The sequence below is a fragment of the Oryctolagus cuniculus genome, chromosome 2 (genome assembly GCF_964237555.1).
Source record: "Oryctolagus cuniculus chromosome 2, mOryCun1.1, whole genome shotgun sequence".
NCBI classification, from domain to species: Eukaryota; Metazoa; Chordata; class Mammalia; order Lagomorpha; family Leporidae; genus Oryctolagus; species Oryctolagus cuniculus.
Genome location: NC_091433.1, coordinates 197,765,644 through 197,779,850, shown reverse-complemented (window position 1 = coordinate 197,779,850; position 14,207 = coordinate 197,765,644). Strand labels below are relative to the sequence as shown.

The 14,207-nt window shown below is 52.7% G+C and overlaps 1 protein-coding gene across 3 annotated transcripts in view; it reads left to right on the top strand.

Moving 5' to 3' along the window:
- The first annotated feature begins 11,944 nt into the window (after window positions 1–11,944).
- Window positions 11,945–14,207, top strand: part of ALLC (allantoicase) — a 36,698-nt gene continuing 34,435 nt past the window's right edge. For 2 of the 3 annotated variants that reach the window (XM_008274558.3, XM_051833284.2), the window contains exon 1: window positions 11,947–12,115. The gene's annotated coding sequence lies outside the window, so the exon portion shown is untranslated. Of the gene's footprint in view, window positions 12,116–14,207 lie in introns of all 3 variants that reach the window. The other variant, XM_008274559.3, reaches the window with a different exon arrangement.

The window sequence follows — 14,207 nt, the reverse complement described above, 5'->3', positions numbered from 1 at the left end:
ACAGCCAGCATCGATGGGATCCGGGGCGAGGCAGGGATGGGCCCTGTCGGGGCCCTGCAGCCACAGCTCAGAAGCCCTTCCAGGCTGAAATGCAGGCGCACACGGAGGCGGGCAGGGGTCGTGGGGCCGCGCCCCGCCGGAGGCTTGCGGGCTGGCCAGCGAGGACGGTGCGGCGCCCGCCTGCCCTCCCAGTGCGGGTGGGGAGAACCCGAGTCTGGCTAATTCGGGCGGGAAGGGGAATTGGGGGGAAGGCCGGGAGAACAAAGCCTGCGAGTCTCCCTCGGGGCGGGCGGTTGCTAGGCAGCCGCGGTTGCCATGGCAGCCGGCGGGGCCGCCCAGGCCGCGCTTCCCGGGCTTCCCGCGCGGGGGCGGGGCGGGGCTGTCGGGGGCGCGCGCCCAGCGCCTCAGGTGCACCGCGGGCGCCGTGGCGGCGGGTGCCGGGAGTCGCGGAGGCGCATGGCAGGGGCCTGAGGGTGGCTGGGAAGACAGAATCGGAAGGCACGGATGAGAGAACGGCCTCTGCTTCTCAGCGAAAGCGCCATCACGGTCCAGACGCGTCTGGGAGCCTGACTCGGGCGTTCGGCCCCTCCCGGAAGAGCTGAGGTCCTGGGAGTGCAGCCGCGCGTCTTTTTGACGTCGGTGCCACAGGAAATGGGTGCCCTTTAAGGAATTTTTTTGCCTCAGAAATTTTTACCTCAGAAAACAAAAAGCATCCGAAGGAGCCAAGCCAGAACTGCGAGGTAGATGCCCGATGATTTTCCATCGAAGCTCCAGCAGAGCTGTCCTGTGTGACGAGGCTGCCATCCAAGTGTTGGATCCATCTTCTGCTGCTTTCCCAGATGCGTTAGCAGGAAGCTGAATGGAAAGTGGAGTAGCCAGGACTTGAACCCGTGCTCACATAGGATGCCAGCATTACTGGCAGCGGCTTAACCCCCAGCCTGGCTTTGCTCTTGGCGCAGTCCATTTTTGCCGGCACTGGGCCACTTCCACGTCTTGGTAGTCATTGCTTTGGTGTTGCTGTGTCTTCCGGATCCTACTGGTAAAGCCATGTTTCATCTCCTGTTCTGAATCTTCAAGCAAATGCCTCAGGATTTTGGTCCCACTTGTTTAAAGTTTCCATGGAGAGCTCTGCTCTTGTGTGCAGTGCTCTGGGCCCACCAAGCAGAAAATCTACTCCACTTCAGTGTTTCATAACTGAGGAAGCTGGGCCTGTTGAGGGGTCTGTGGCATTCACAGCTGTGTCTGCTGCTAGTCAGCTGTCCTCAACAAAGGAACAACCAAATTAACTTTCCTCACAAATCCATGTGCGTGGCCTGGTGCTGCAGGCACTGTCTCCATCATCATCCTGTCCCTTCTTAACACGAATCATCCATTGTAAACTGCTGATTTCTTTGGGATATGATCCCCATATACTTTCCATAAAGCACCAGTTAGTTGCCTATCCTTCTACCCAGGTGTCACCAAGAACTTGATGCTTGTTCTTGCTTCAATTTTAGCAGAATTCATCTTGCTCTGATAGGGATGCTTCAAACTGATGTCAGCTTTCTCAGTGCTGTCTCAACAGGTTGTAACAAGTTAGGACCAGTATATTTTGGGGCAAAAATATATTGAAATCTATAAATAATTTAACCATAATATGCATTTTCCATGAACCTTTGGAAGAGCCCTATATTTTCAGGCCCCTGTGCTGCTTCCTGAGGTGGGGCAATCATGAACATGAGCCAGTCACCCTGAAGATTAGTGATCTGGGACAATTGCTATTTACTCATCCATTGACTGTGTCCATCTGGTCAGCTGTGTGAATGGGTCAGCCTCACAGTTCGACTGGTCTTGTGTGTCTCCAGGTGGCTGTGGAGGCAGCTGATCTAGGACCCCTCAGCTACATGGCTTGTTCCTGACCCATCCTCTATCCCCAAGTGAGCAGCCTGGACATGTTCACGGGGCCACTGCCAGTTCCAAAGGACGAAAGTGGGCATGCACAAGGCCTTTTAAGGCCTGAGCTCAGCTCTGGGACAGGAGGGCTCTGTCACCTGCTACAGTCAAAGTCAACTGGAAGGTGAGCCAGGGTCAAGAGGTTGGGAAGGAGACCACTGTGGATGGGAGAAGCTGTGGGTCCCAGTGCATGGGGGTGTGGAAGACCACAGCCACATTGGCAGTCTGCCTTGGGGAAGAAGCTCAGAGGGGCCCAAGAAAGGTTTGTAGAGGAGAGGGAAGGGTTTTTCCAGTCACCAGGAAGAGAATGGGTGTGGGACTGGGAGGAGTGTGCCCACAGGGCCCTGTGAGTTGGCAGCTGCAGGCCATCACCATGGCTCCTTGCATGTGCATCAGGTCTTATGCTTTTGCTCAGAACTCAGTGCTGATGGGAGAGTGCGGCCTGGGATGACCATTTTTGGCATTTATCTTGGGCTGGAGAATGCCCAGGGTGTTCCCAGAAACCCTTGCTGACAGGCAGTGCAGGTAGAGCTCTATCCCTCTGTCCCTTGGCAGTGAGGGTGCAAGGCCACCCTGAAGCAAGGCTGTGATGGGGGGGGTAGGGTGGAGTGGGAGCCGGTTTCAGTCTGTCCCACTTGTCCATCTGCAGTTGACCCCTAATCCGCACCCCCAGCTGAGTTGCCTGTTGGTGCATTATTCTGATTCCACAATGAATGTGTGTTACTTTATGTAGTTCCTGTGGATCAGGAATTCAGGAAGCTTAGCTGGGCGATCTGGCTCGAGGGCTCTTGCAAAATTATAGTGAGGGTGCTGCTGAGCCTCTCATCTGAGGCTCCAATGGGGCCAGAAGGTCAGTTCTAAGGAGGTCCACTCACACTGATGGGTTAGCACTGGCTTGTAGTAGGAGACCTTGGTTCTATGTGGGTCTCTACAGGGTTGCTTGTCTTTGTGACAAGGCACCTGGCTCCCCTCTTTGCAAATGACCCAAGAACACCTTATGGGAGAAACTGTGAAATTGTAGTGCAGAGGAATCGATCTGGGGGCAAGGGGAGAAGATTGTTCCATGTACAACTACTGCACATGGAAGGAAGGCAGCAGCTGCAGTGACTTCCGTAGCTTAGCCTCAGGGCTGCACTGTCATTTCTGTGACATCTCATGGCTGCAGTACTCGGGCTCCTCAGTGTGGCAGGGCTTTGCCCACAGGATGAGCCCCTAGAAGCTCTTTGGGACATCTTGGAAGCTGACTTCAGTTTTCTCCTTGGGGTTATGCTTTTTGTTGGTGAAAGTGTGTGACCTTGACACACGCATTCAGGCTATTGTCCAGGGGAACCTGAAGAGCCCCAACATATTCCCTAAGCCTTATTGTGAACCAGACACTCCATAAATGCTGGGACTGCATAGGCAGCTTGAACTCTCAGCATATGTATGGAGATGTACCAAACTGTGTGTGTGTGTGCCGGAAGAAACTCCATCCATCTGGACTTCAGGCTTTATTTCCCTGGATTGACTCTGAGATGAGGCATGTAGCATGTCACCTGACTGTGCCTTTGTCTCCAGCCAATGCTGACCTTGATGAGAAGAGCATTGTCGGCCGGCGCCGTGGCTCACTAGGCTAATCCTCCACCTTGCGGCACCGGCACACTGGGTTCTAGTCCCGGTCGGGGCACCGGATTCTTTCCCGGTTGCCCCTCTTCCAGGCCAGCTCTCTGCTGTGGCCAGGGAGTGCAGTGGAGGATGGCCCAAGTGCTTGGGCCCTGCACCCCATGGGAGAGCAGGAGAAGCACCTGGCTCCTGCCATCGGATCAGCGCGGTGCGCTGGCTGCAGCGTGCCAGCCGTGGCGGCCATTGGAGGGTGAACCAATGGCAAAAGGAAGACCTTTCTCTCTGTCTCTCTCTCACTATCCACTCTGCCTGTCAAAAAAAAAAAAAAAAAAAACAAAACAAAACAGCCTTTTCTTAGCTATCTACAGCTGCATTGCAAGTTACCCTGGGTTAGATGCTTAAACTGACACTGACTGCCTCCTGTGTCTGGTCACTGTTTGAGCCTGGATTCCCTGATCTTGTGGCCCATGGCCCCCCACTGGTGGCAGTCAGGGTGACCATTATCTGCTCTCATCTCAAGCCTCTGGGGGTGTAGGATCTGCTTCATCAGCCCCTGCCCACCCCATCATCAGCAGAATTCAGGATTCTCTGTAGTGCAGCTCACAACAGTACAACCAGCTTCATCAGGGCAGATAAATGACAAGAGAGTAAGCGAGAGCCCTGACAGAAGTCACAGACCTTTGTCACCTGGTCTATAGGTAACCCCCTCCACCCCTGCTGTGTTTTCTTCGCTATAAATGAGTCTCTGAGCCCAGCCCACACTCAGAAAGGATCGCTCAAGAGCAAGGACACAGAGGGGGGTTACAGACCTGTCTTGGAGTCTGCCTACCTCATGTTTGTGTGCACATCCCAGTAGTGTTGTACGTGGTGGGGACTGCTGTGGAAAACAAACTTAGGACTGTCAAAGCAACGACCTAATTGAAGGCACAGAGTTTAGGGATCTGCTGACCTCTCACAAGTGGCACAGAAGAAAAGCAGTGGATAAGTGGATGGTTGTCACCCACAGTGAACCTGGGTTTTAGTTGGAGCAATGAAGTTGTGGTCCACTATGACAGGGGATCACTGTAGGCCTGCTGCCTACAAAGCCAGGGAGCCCCACCTACAACATGTCTGGGAAGATCAGGCAGAAGGTTGCTGTACCCAAGGAGCAGGCATTTCCCCAGCATCAGATGCCCATCTCACCGTCCAGTGGAAAGGGCTGCTTTGATGGGAATGGCTGTCTGAGGGGTCTAGCACATAGCCATCTGTCCCCTGTTACCATTACACACTTGAAATCTAGCTCATGATACAGAGGATAAAAAATGTTTAATTCCTTTTACTTCTAATAAAATTGATTTTAATTTTACATAGCAATTTAACTTGAAACAGTTAGCAGCTACTCTGTTGGATGCTGCAACTTGTAGAACTATGTTTTCCAAGTGTGGTCCATGGGCCAGCAGCATTAGCATCACCTTGGAGCTTGTAGAATCTAGAATTGAAACCCTGAGAGCTCCAGACTCAGAATTCATACTTTAACTCACAGTGATTGGAAGCACATTAGGCTGTAGGGACTGACTAAAGTGCACTTCGAGTGTCAAGCAGATGGGGGAACATCTTAGACTGTAGGGCTGACTGGAGCACACACTGCTCTGGAGGGGCTGATTGGGAAGTATGGTGGACAACAGTAGTTAACTGCAGAGCACATCAAACTGTAGAGACTGACTGGAGAGCACTTTGGCATGCAGAGCCGACTGAAGCGTGCATTCATCTTTAAGGGCAGGCTGGAGAGCATGTTGGAGCTGCCTGGGGAATGCCTTTGGATTGCAGGGCTGATGGGTGAGCAGGTTGGACCATAGGGCTGACTGCCCAGCACAGTGGACTGTAGGTCTGACTGGAGTGCATGTTGGATGGTAGGAGCTGACTGAAGAGCATCTCAGACTGTAGGGGTGACTGGAGCAACCCTGATGTGTAAGGCTGACAGGGCCTCACTGGAGACCAGGTTAGAAAGTAGGGCTGTTGGAGCACACACTGACCTGTAGGGGCTGACTGGAGAGAATATTGCACTGTAGGAGCTAACTGGATAGCTTGTTGGACTGAGGGCTGAATGTAGCCAACACTGATCCTTAGGGGCTGACGGGAGGGCACGTTGCACTGTAGGAGATGACGGGAGTACACAATGATTTTGGGAGCTGGAGAGCACATTGGACTGTCAGTGCTCACTGGAGAGTGAGAGTTGTGGGGCTGTCTGGAGCACACTTTGATCTGTAGGAGCTGAGTGGAGGGCACAGGAAGCTGCAGGAGTTGAGAGTAGAGCATGTCAAAATGTAGGTCTGACTGGAGAGCATGTTGGGCTGCAGCACTGACTGGAGCACACACTGGTCTTTGGGGGCGGACTGAGAGCTTATTGGGCTATGGTGTTAACTGAAGAATGCCTTGGACTGTGGGGCTGACTAGGGAGCGAGTTGAGCAGGAGGAGCTAGCTTGGAGTGCACTTTGCAACGTAGGACTGACTGGAATATACATTGATCATTGGGTGGTGACTGAGAGCATGTACACTGGAAGAGCTGAGGGTAGAGCACGTCAAATGTGTGGGTGACTGGAGAGTATGTTGGGGTGTTGGAGCTGACTGGACAGCACGGTGGACTGTAGAAGCTGATTGGAGAGTGAATTGGAATGTGGAAGTGGACTGTAGACAGCAGGGTAGATGGGCACACATAGTGAACTTTGGGGGTGACTGGAGAGCAAATTGGATTTTAGAGGTTGTTGGCAAACATGTGAGTTGTGGGGCTGTCTGGAGCACCAGTTGATCTGTAGGGGCTGACTGGAAACACATTGGATTGTAGGGGTTTACTGGAGAACATTGAAGTTACAGGGCTTCTAGATCATGCATTAACCTTTAGGACTGATTTGAGAGCACAATGGGCTCGAGGAGTTGAGGGTAGAGCATGCTGAAATGTAGAGCTGACTGGAAGGCATGACGGACTGTAGGAGCCGACTGGAGACCATGGTGGACTTTGGACTTTATAGCTGCCTGGAGCAACGTTGATATTCGAGGACTGACTGAGAGTGCCTTGGACTTAGTGCTGATCAGTGAGCACATTGGACTGTGGGAGCTGAGTGGAGAGTATGATGGACTGCAGGGCTGAGTGCAGCACACACTGAAGTTTGGGGGCTGGATGGAGGGCAGGTTGGTCTGGACGGGCTAGCTGGAGAGCATGTAAGTTGCAGGGTGGATTGGAGTACATAACCTTTGGGAGATGACTGGTGAACATGTGGACTGCAGGACTGCCTAGACAGCACATTAGACTGTAGGAGCTGAGTGAGCTCACCTGGGACTGGAGAGCTGACTGGAGAGCTGACTGAAAAACGCACTGGATTATAGGAGCTGATAGGATTATAGGAGTTGATAGGACTGATTGGAGCACATGTTGCACTTTGCGGGTGATTGGAGGGCAAGTTGCACTTTAGCAGTCACTGAAGAGCATGCTAGACTGCAGGCGCTGGCTGGAGAGCACGGTAGACTGTAAGGCTGACTGGCACACATGTTGATCTTTGAGGGCTGACTGAAAGAATGTTGGACTACAGGAGATTACTGGAGAATGGACTGGATTGTACGGCTATATGGTGAGCATGTTGGATGGTAGTAGCGAAGGGCTGACTGGAGAGTGTTGGACTGTAGGAGCTGCACTGTAGGAGCTGACTTGAAAGTGCATTGGACTGTTGGCACTGACTGGAGAGTGCTTTGGGTGGTATGGCTGCTGGGAGCACATGTTGAACTTTGGTGTTGACTGGAGAGCAAGTTGGACTTCAAGGGTCACTGGAGAGCATGTGCGTTACAGGGATGCCTCAAACAGCACACATTGATCTGTGGCAGCTGACTGCATAGCATGACAGATTAGACGAACTGAAGGCATAACATGTCAAAGTGCAGGGCTGACTCGGAGAATGTTGGAGGTTAGGAGCTGACGGCAAACTTGTTGGCTTGAGTCACTGACGGAGAGCATGTTGCACAGCAGGAGCTGCGTGGAGAGCAGGTCGGACTGCAGGACTAACTGGAGCACACATTGATCTTTGGGGGCTCGCTGGAAAGCATGTTGGATTGTCAGGGCTCCCGGGAGAGCACGTGAGTTGTAGGGCTCCCTGGAGCACTCATTGATCTATAGGGAGTGGGTGGTAAGCATGGTGGACATGCGGAGTACTTCAAGGTGCAGAAGCTGAATGGAGAGCACTTTGGAATGTAGGCCTGCCTGGAGCAAACACGGACCTTTGTGAGCTGACTGGAGAACCTGTTGGAGGATAGTAGCTGACGAGAGAGCCTGGAAATGCATGGCTGACTCGTGAGCATGTTGGAAAATAGGGCCACCTATACAGCACACTTGTCCATAGGAGCCTACCGGAGAACACCTTGGATTGTAGGCCTGGGCATGTAGGACTGTTGGAGCTGACTGGAGGGGACTTTGGACTGTAGTGTGGACTGGAGCACATGTTAAACTTTGGGGTGAATGGAAAGCAAGTGGACTTTAGGGTTCACTGGAGAGCAGGTGAGTTTTGGGCAGTCTGTGGCACACATGCATCTGTAGAGGGTTGACTGGAGAGGCTGTAGTGTTGTAGGTGCTGACTGGAGAGGACGATGGAGTATAGGAGATGGCTAGAGGGCTCATGGGTCTGTTGTCCTGACTGGGGTCTCATGGTAGGAGCTTGCTGATCATGCTGTTCTGTACAAGCTGAATGGACAGTGTGATGGACTGGATTGTAGGAGCTGAGTGGAAAGAATGTGAGTTGTAGGGGTGCCGAGCACACGTTGATATGTGGGTGCTAACTGGAGAGCATGATGGACTGGAAGAGCTGGAGGCAGAGCACATCAAGCATTGGGCTGAGGGAGCACACGTTGACCTTTGGGGGTGACCAGAGAGCACGTTGGTCTGTAGGATCAGTGGAGAGCATGTGTGTCAGAGGGCTGACTGGAGCCCACAGTTAGCTGTGTGGGTGATTTGTAGTGGCTGAATGGCAAGCATGTTGGGCTCCAGGAGCTGACTAGAGAATGTATTGGACTATATGAGCAGAATGTAGAGCAACTGGTGTTGCACAGCCGACTGGAGTGCATGTTGGATTGTAGGTAGGGGCTGACTGAAGAACTCTTGGACAGTAGGTCTGATGAGCACACATTGATCTGTTAGGGCTCACTGGAGAGCATGTTGGAATACAGGAGCTTCCTGGAGAGAATGTGAGATTGTAGGGCTGGCTGGAGCACTGGAGAGTGTGTTAAACTGTACAGGCGACAAGAGCACACATTGCACTGTAGAAGTTGATTGGAAAGCACATATGACTGTAGGAATGACTGGTGAGCACCTTAGATTGTAGGGCTCACTGGACAGCATGTTCGGCTGTAGGGCTGACTGGGACACACTGATCTGCAGGAGCTGACTGGATGCTGGTTGGACTGCAGATGACTGCAGTGCTCATGGACTGTTGGGGCTGATGGGAGAGCACCTTAGGCTGCAGAGGCTGATGTACCTGTTGGGCTGTAGTGACTGCCTGGCGCACACCTTAGACTATTGATGCTGACTTGAGAGCATGGTGCTTTGTTGGAGCTGACTGGAGAACATGTTGATGGTGTAGGCTGACTGTCTTGCCTGTGGGGCTGTAGGAGCTCACTGGAGCACCCGTTGGAATATTGGAGGTGGCTGCAAGGTACAAGCAGGGGGATATGGCCACCTTCTTCAGCTTCCTGGGCATCCCTGTGTGGTTTGTTGCTATACTGGGGCCTAGGCTTAGGGAAGCAAAAGGATACAAATGAGGCCTTATGTTCTCTTTGCTTTGCAGTTTTATGGCTGATGAGCACTATCAAGGAGGAAACCACATCCATTAATTTATTAAAATACACTGTACTATAGAGGAGGTACAATGGTTTGTAGTCTTAAGGAATTCTCTCTGGGAGGGGAGACAGATGTGCAAATGTGGACTTGAAGGCCAGGCAGTTTGCTGTGCACAGAGAAAGCTGCTGGATGTGCATATGGGGTGAAGGTGGGCAGGTGCAGACAGGGAACTGAGCCAGCCCTTCAGATGGTCTTGCTTGGGACTGGTACCATGGCATAGTGGTAAAGCTGCTGCCTACAGTGCTGGCATCCTGTATGGGTACCGGTTTGAGTCCTGGCTGCTCTGATTTTGATCCAGCTCCCTGCTAATGTGCCTGGTGTGGGGAGCAGGGCCCGTCTCCTGTAACATGGCAGGACCCGTCGCCCGGGAGACAAATAAGTACTAAGACTGCAGACAAATAAATACTGAGGACAAATACTGAGATTACCAAGACTAGACTAGACTACTGGAACTGCTAAGACTAACTCTATGCATCTGATCTCCCACCATATGGCGCTGAGAGGGAGTAAACAACTTCCACACAGCTGCCTCACCCACTCGACTAACAAGCTGCAGGAGCTGATCCTCCCCTGATTGGAGGAGAGCAGCGTGCTCAGTGCGTGGGGAGAGAAGCCAGCACAGTTGGGATTGGTGGAAGAGGACTATAAAGGAGGAGAGAGACAACATGCAGGAGGAACATCTGAGGAACCCCTGAGAGAGCCAGCTGGCGGTGTGCCGCTCCTCCGCGGAAGCGGGGGAAGCGGCGGGGGGGGTGCCGCCCCTCCGCGGAGGTGGCGGGGGGCGGCAGCTAATCCGGGGAGGACCGGGGGAAGAAACAACAGCAAATCCGTTGCCGCTCCTCCGCGAGCCTGCAGAGCGAGCGACACCTGGGAAAGTAGCTGAAGATGGCCCAAGTTCTTGGGCCCCTGCACCCACGTGAGAGACCTGGAAGAAGCTCCTGGCTCCTGTCTGGTCCAACCCAGGTGTTGCAGCCATTTGGAGGAGTAAACCAGTGGATGGAAGACCTCTGTTTTTCTCTTTCTTTCCCTAATTCTGCCTTTCAAATAAATAAATAAGTAAAATCTTTAAAAAATGGTTTTCCTTTCTGCAGGGAAACAGAAGGATAAGCTAGGCCCTGCAAAAAGAAAGCCCATGAATGGAAGGAGAGATACCCGGTGATGGAATCTTCCAGACGTGCATTCTCTGACCCGGGTCTCCAGTGCATCTGTGGGCCTGACATCTGGCTGCAGGTCAGATACTCAGGACATAAGCAAGCTTGGATGATGTCCGTGCCTCTCTGAGCCTCGGTTTCCTCTGCCATGCAGGGGGCTGTGAGGACAGTGGCATCCTGCCCACCATTTGTGTCCTCCTTCCTGTTGAACAGGGCATCTCTGCAGGCAGGTGTGTATGTGTGTGTGTGTGTGTGTGTGTGTGTGATGTTCCATAGCGTGCAGCATCACTGGGCAAGGTGGTCCTTTCTGTGGGTTCATGGCTTTCTTTAAGTCACATTAAAATTTCATGTGTGTTTTCCTGGGGCTGAAGGTCCTTAGCCTTTATCAAGTTCCCCCAAATGCTGTGCCTCATCAGTAGGTCACAGACCATTGCTGGGCATGCTCAGGACTTGCTGAATAAATAAACTGATGGGTGACTTTGAGAGGTAAAACATTCACTCTGCTTTAACTTGGCTGGATTGGGAAGGTGGGGATCCAGGCCCAGAGTATAACCCTGCTGAATATATCTTTCCTTTCCTTCTCAGATTAGATAAACAAGAGCTAGAGACTAGTGTCTGTTCAAACAGGTAAATAATGCTTGCTTGTGAATTTCAGACTGGCCTTGGGAGAACCAGCTAGGGCTGGGAAATAATCTGGCCCTCCCTGGTCAGCATGAGCAGAGGAAAGAATTCATTGTAACAGAATATACAGGGGTATGAGTAACCAAGGGCACAATAAGCATGGGCCCCAGGCTGAGTGAGCTTCATCCTGGTTAACGGAACACTGAAGTCTCAAAATGCAGTGCTTCGCCTCTTTCGGATTCCGGCCAAATAACATTTTGTAGCTGCTTTTTTGTGCAGAATATATTGCTATGCCCAACTCATGATAAAGTCAAGCCGCCAAGCAAGTTTCTCCAGGAACTGTGTGGATGTCTGCGGCACCCTGTTTTCCACCCCACAGCGGGCTTCTACGCCTGCCTCTCTACCAGCCCACTCTCAGCAGCTCCATCTCCCTTTTGCACTCCTTAGGAGCCCCAGGCCCCCCTCACTGAGCAGGACAGCTCTTGAGACGCCCTCCCCCGCCCTGGGCCCCAGCTGCTACCTTCTTTCAACTGTCTCTTTCCTTTATCCCTGGGTCTTGTCTTCATTCTGATTCCGCACTGTTGAGAAGGACTGGGTTTTGATTACAAGGAGTGGCAGGTGCTTCTGTGCCGGAGCGGGCAGGTGTGGCTACAGTCTTGCCTGAGTGTCTTCCTGAGTGCTGTCTGGATTCTCTGGAGAGGGGCTGTTCCGGTTCTGAGCTTCATCTCCCTAGCCCTTGTGATGTCACACAGACAAAGGCAATCCCTAGAAAGTTCTATCTCAGGCCTTTTAAGTTCTCTCCGAGCTGGCCCTAAGCACCATGGGATCCTAAAGCTCAGGTTTCTGGGTAAGAGTGGAGTGCGGCTGACACCATTTGTAAACAACTCGCTGCTCCTAAAGCTGGCCTTGGGGGACGAGCGCCAGTTGCAGGAGGTGTGTTTGATGCTTTAGGAGGTAAGAGTGGGCCTGGGTGGCACACAGTCATCGGCGTGTTGCTGGCTTGGTGTTGCGTGTGTCCAGAGGGAGGTTGTTCAGCCTGGGCTCTGGTGCCTGCTCTGCCTGGCTTAAATTAATGAGACTCCGGTCTTTTAAAACAAAATCTAACCAACCAAATCCATAGGGAAGTAAAGCTGTGTTCACGAGAAGAGCTACCAGTTAGGGCTGGTCTTTGACAAACACCAGCAGGTACCCGAGGCCAGGGGTGCCTGCTGTCATCACGGGCATCTCCAAATCCCAGCTTCAGGTCACTCGTGTTTTGTCCCGCACTTGAACAGTCAGTAAATCTCACCGAAGTCTCACCCTGAGGTCAGAGGCTGTTTAGTACCCGCTGCCAGCGGAGATGAGAGCTCCACAAGACTGTGTTCTCCAGCAGGGAGCATGTTCTGGGCCTCGCAGCCTCCGTCCCAGGCTTGCTACACTCACCTGTGCTCCTTTTCTTATTTTAATGCAAATCCCAATGGAAAGAAACAGGGTGAGCTGCGTGGCTGTGTGGGATTTCCGGCTCAGGCTTTTCCATCTGAAGAGAGTGACAGTCTCGTGCGGCTGCAGCAGGCCCTCCTGGGAGGAACAGATGCACTGGCAAGGTTGCCGAATGCTAGATTCCAGGGCCGAGTCGCACCCCGCACTGCACTGCAAGCTCATTTGAGCAGACAGCAGGAGACGTTCCCAGTGAGAGTCACAAGTAGTGCCACAGGTGCTCTGAGTGTCATGGGAGAGAGAAAGCTGGGGCTGGCTGGTGGGCCGTGGCCCTAGCCAGGATGCAGCTGGCTCCTTCCCTTTCTCTCCTCGACTTGGGGGTTTTGTCAATGTGCTTGCTGCAGGGGACAGTGAGCAGAGCATTTGGCAAGCCTATGTCCCAGAAGTCATGGAGCTGTGACCTCCAGCTGTGACTGGGGCAGGGAACTAGCATGCTGAAACCTCAGGCCCGTGGTGGCCGTGGGGCGTCCTCCAGGGTCTCCTGTGACCCAGGAATGCTTTTGTGGCTGAGGAGAGGAACATAACAGGGAAGGCAACAAGGCTCTTTCCTCAGCAGACGCTGGCCAGTGCCAGCCATTCAGACACAGTGGTCAGGGCTGTGCTGGGCTCTGGCACTCACATGCAAGTGCATGTCTCCTTTCTTTCTCACGATTTCATCCTAGGGGCCTTGGCCTGGAACAGCTTTGGAGGCTGTGGGGAGCACATAGAGAGTAAACTGTGCAGTCCCAGGAAGACTGGGGAAGTCGTGCAGGACTGTGCTGTGGGAGGGCCATGGCTTTAGATGGTGTGGGATTAGGGTTACCCTCACCTGTGTTCCACATCTGTCCCCTTTAACTGTGTGACCTGAGTGCATGCCCCACCTCTCTGGGCTTCTGTAGTCACATGTGATGCATGTGGACATGCAGGCCTGGGGCTGTAGCTGGGGTGCTTAGTCTGCTCCCTGGGCTCCCAGCTCTGTGGTCCACCCGTGGCCTTATGGTGACCCAAGCTCTTAGTTGGGGGTGGGGCATTGGTATGGCAGACAAACTTCAGCTGAGGATGGGGATGGTCTGGGGGCTGGGGAGCTGCAGACTGGGCCTGACCAGCTGTGCAGCAAGACTGGCCTCTGGTCAAAGAAGAGCACAGCTTAGGCCCTAGGGGCTCCTGTGGAGGGAAGGGACCAGGCTACCCCTGGACTTTGGGCACCCAGAGGCCATGTCATACCTGCACTGTGAAAAGAAGCTGAGCATCTTTGGCCTCAGAAGGTTGGAGCTCAGCATCTCCTTGTGCTTTTTTCCTTGAAAGTTATTACTTTTCAGTTTATTTTTTTTAAGAAGATTTTTTTTTATTTTTAGGCTTTAAGATTTATTTATTTATTGGAAGTCAGAGTTAAACACAGAGAGAACCTGGGCCATCCTCTACTGCTTTCCCAGGCCACAACAGAGAGCTGGATCAGAAGTGGAGCAGCTGGGCCTCGAACTGGCACCCATATGGGATTTCAGAGCTTCAGGCCAGGGCGTTAACCCACTGCGCCATGGCGCCAAAATTAAATTGGCAAACAAAAAAGTTGTCTGCACCTTAATGTTTATTG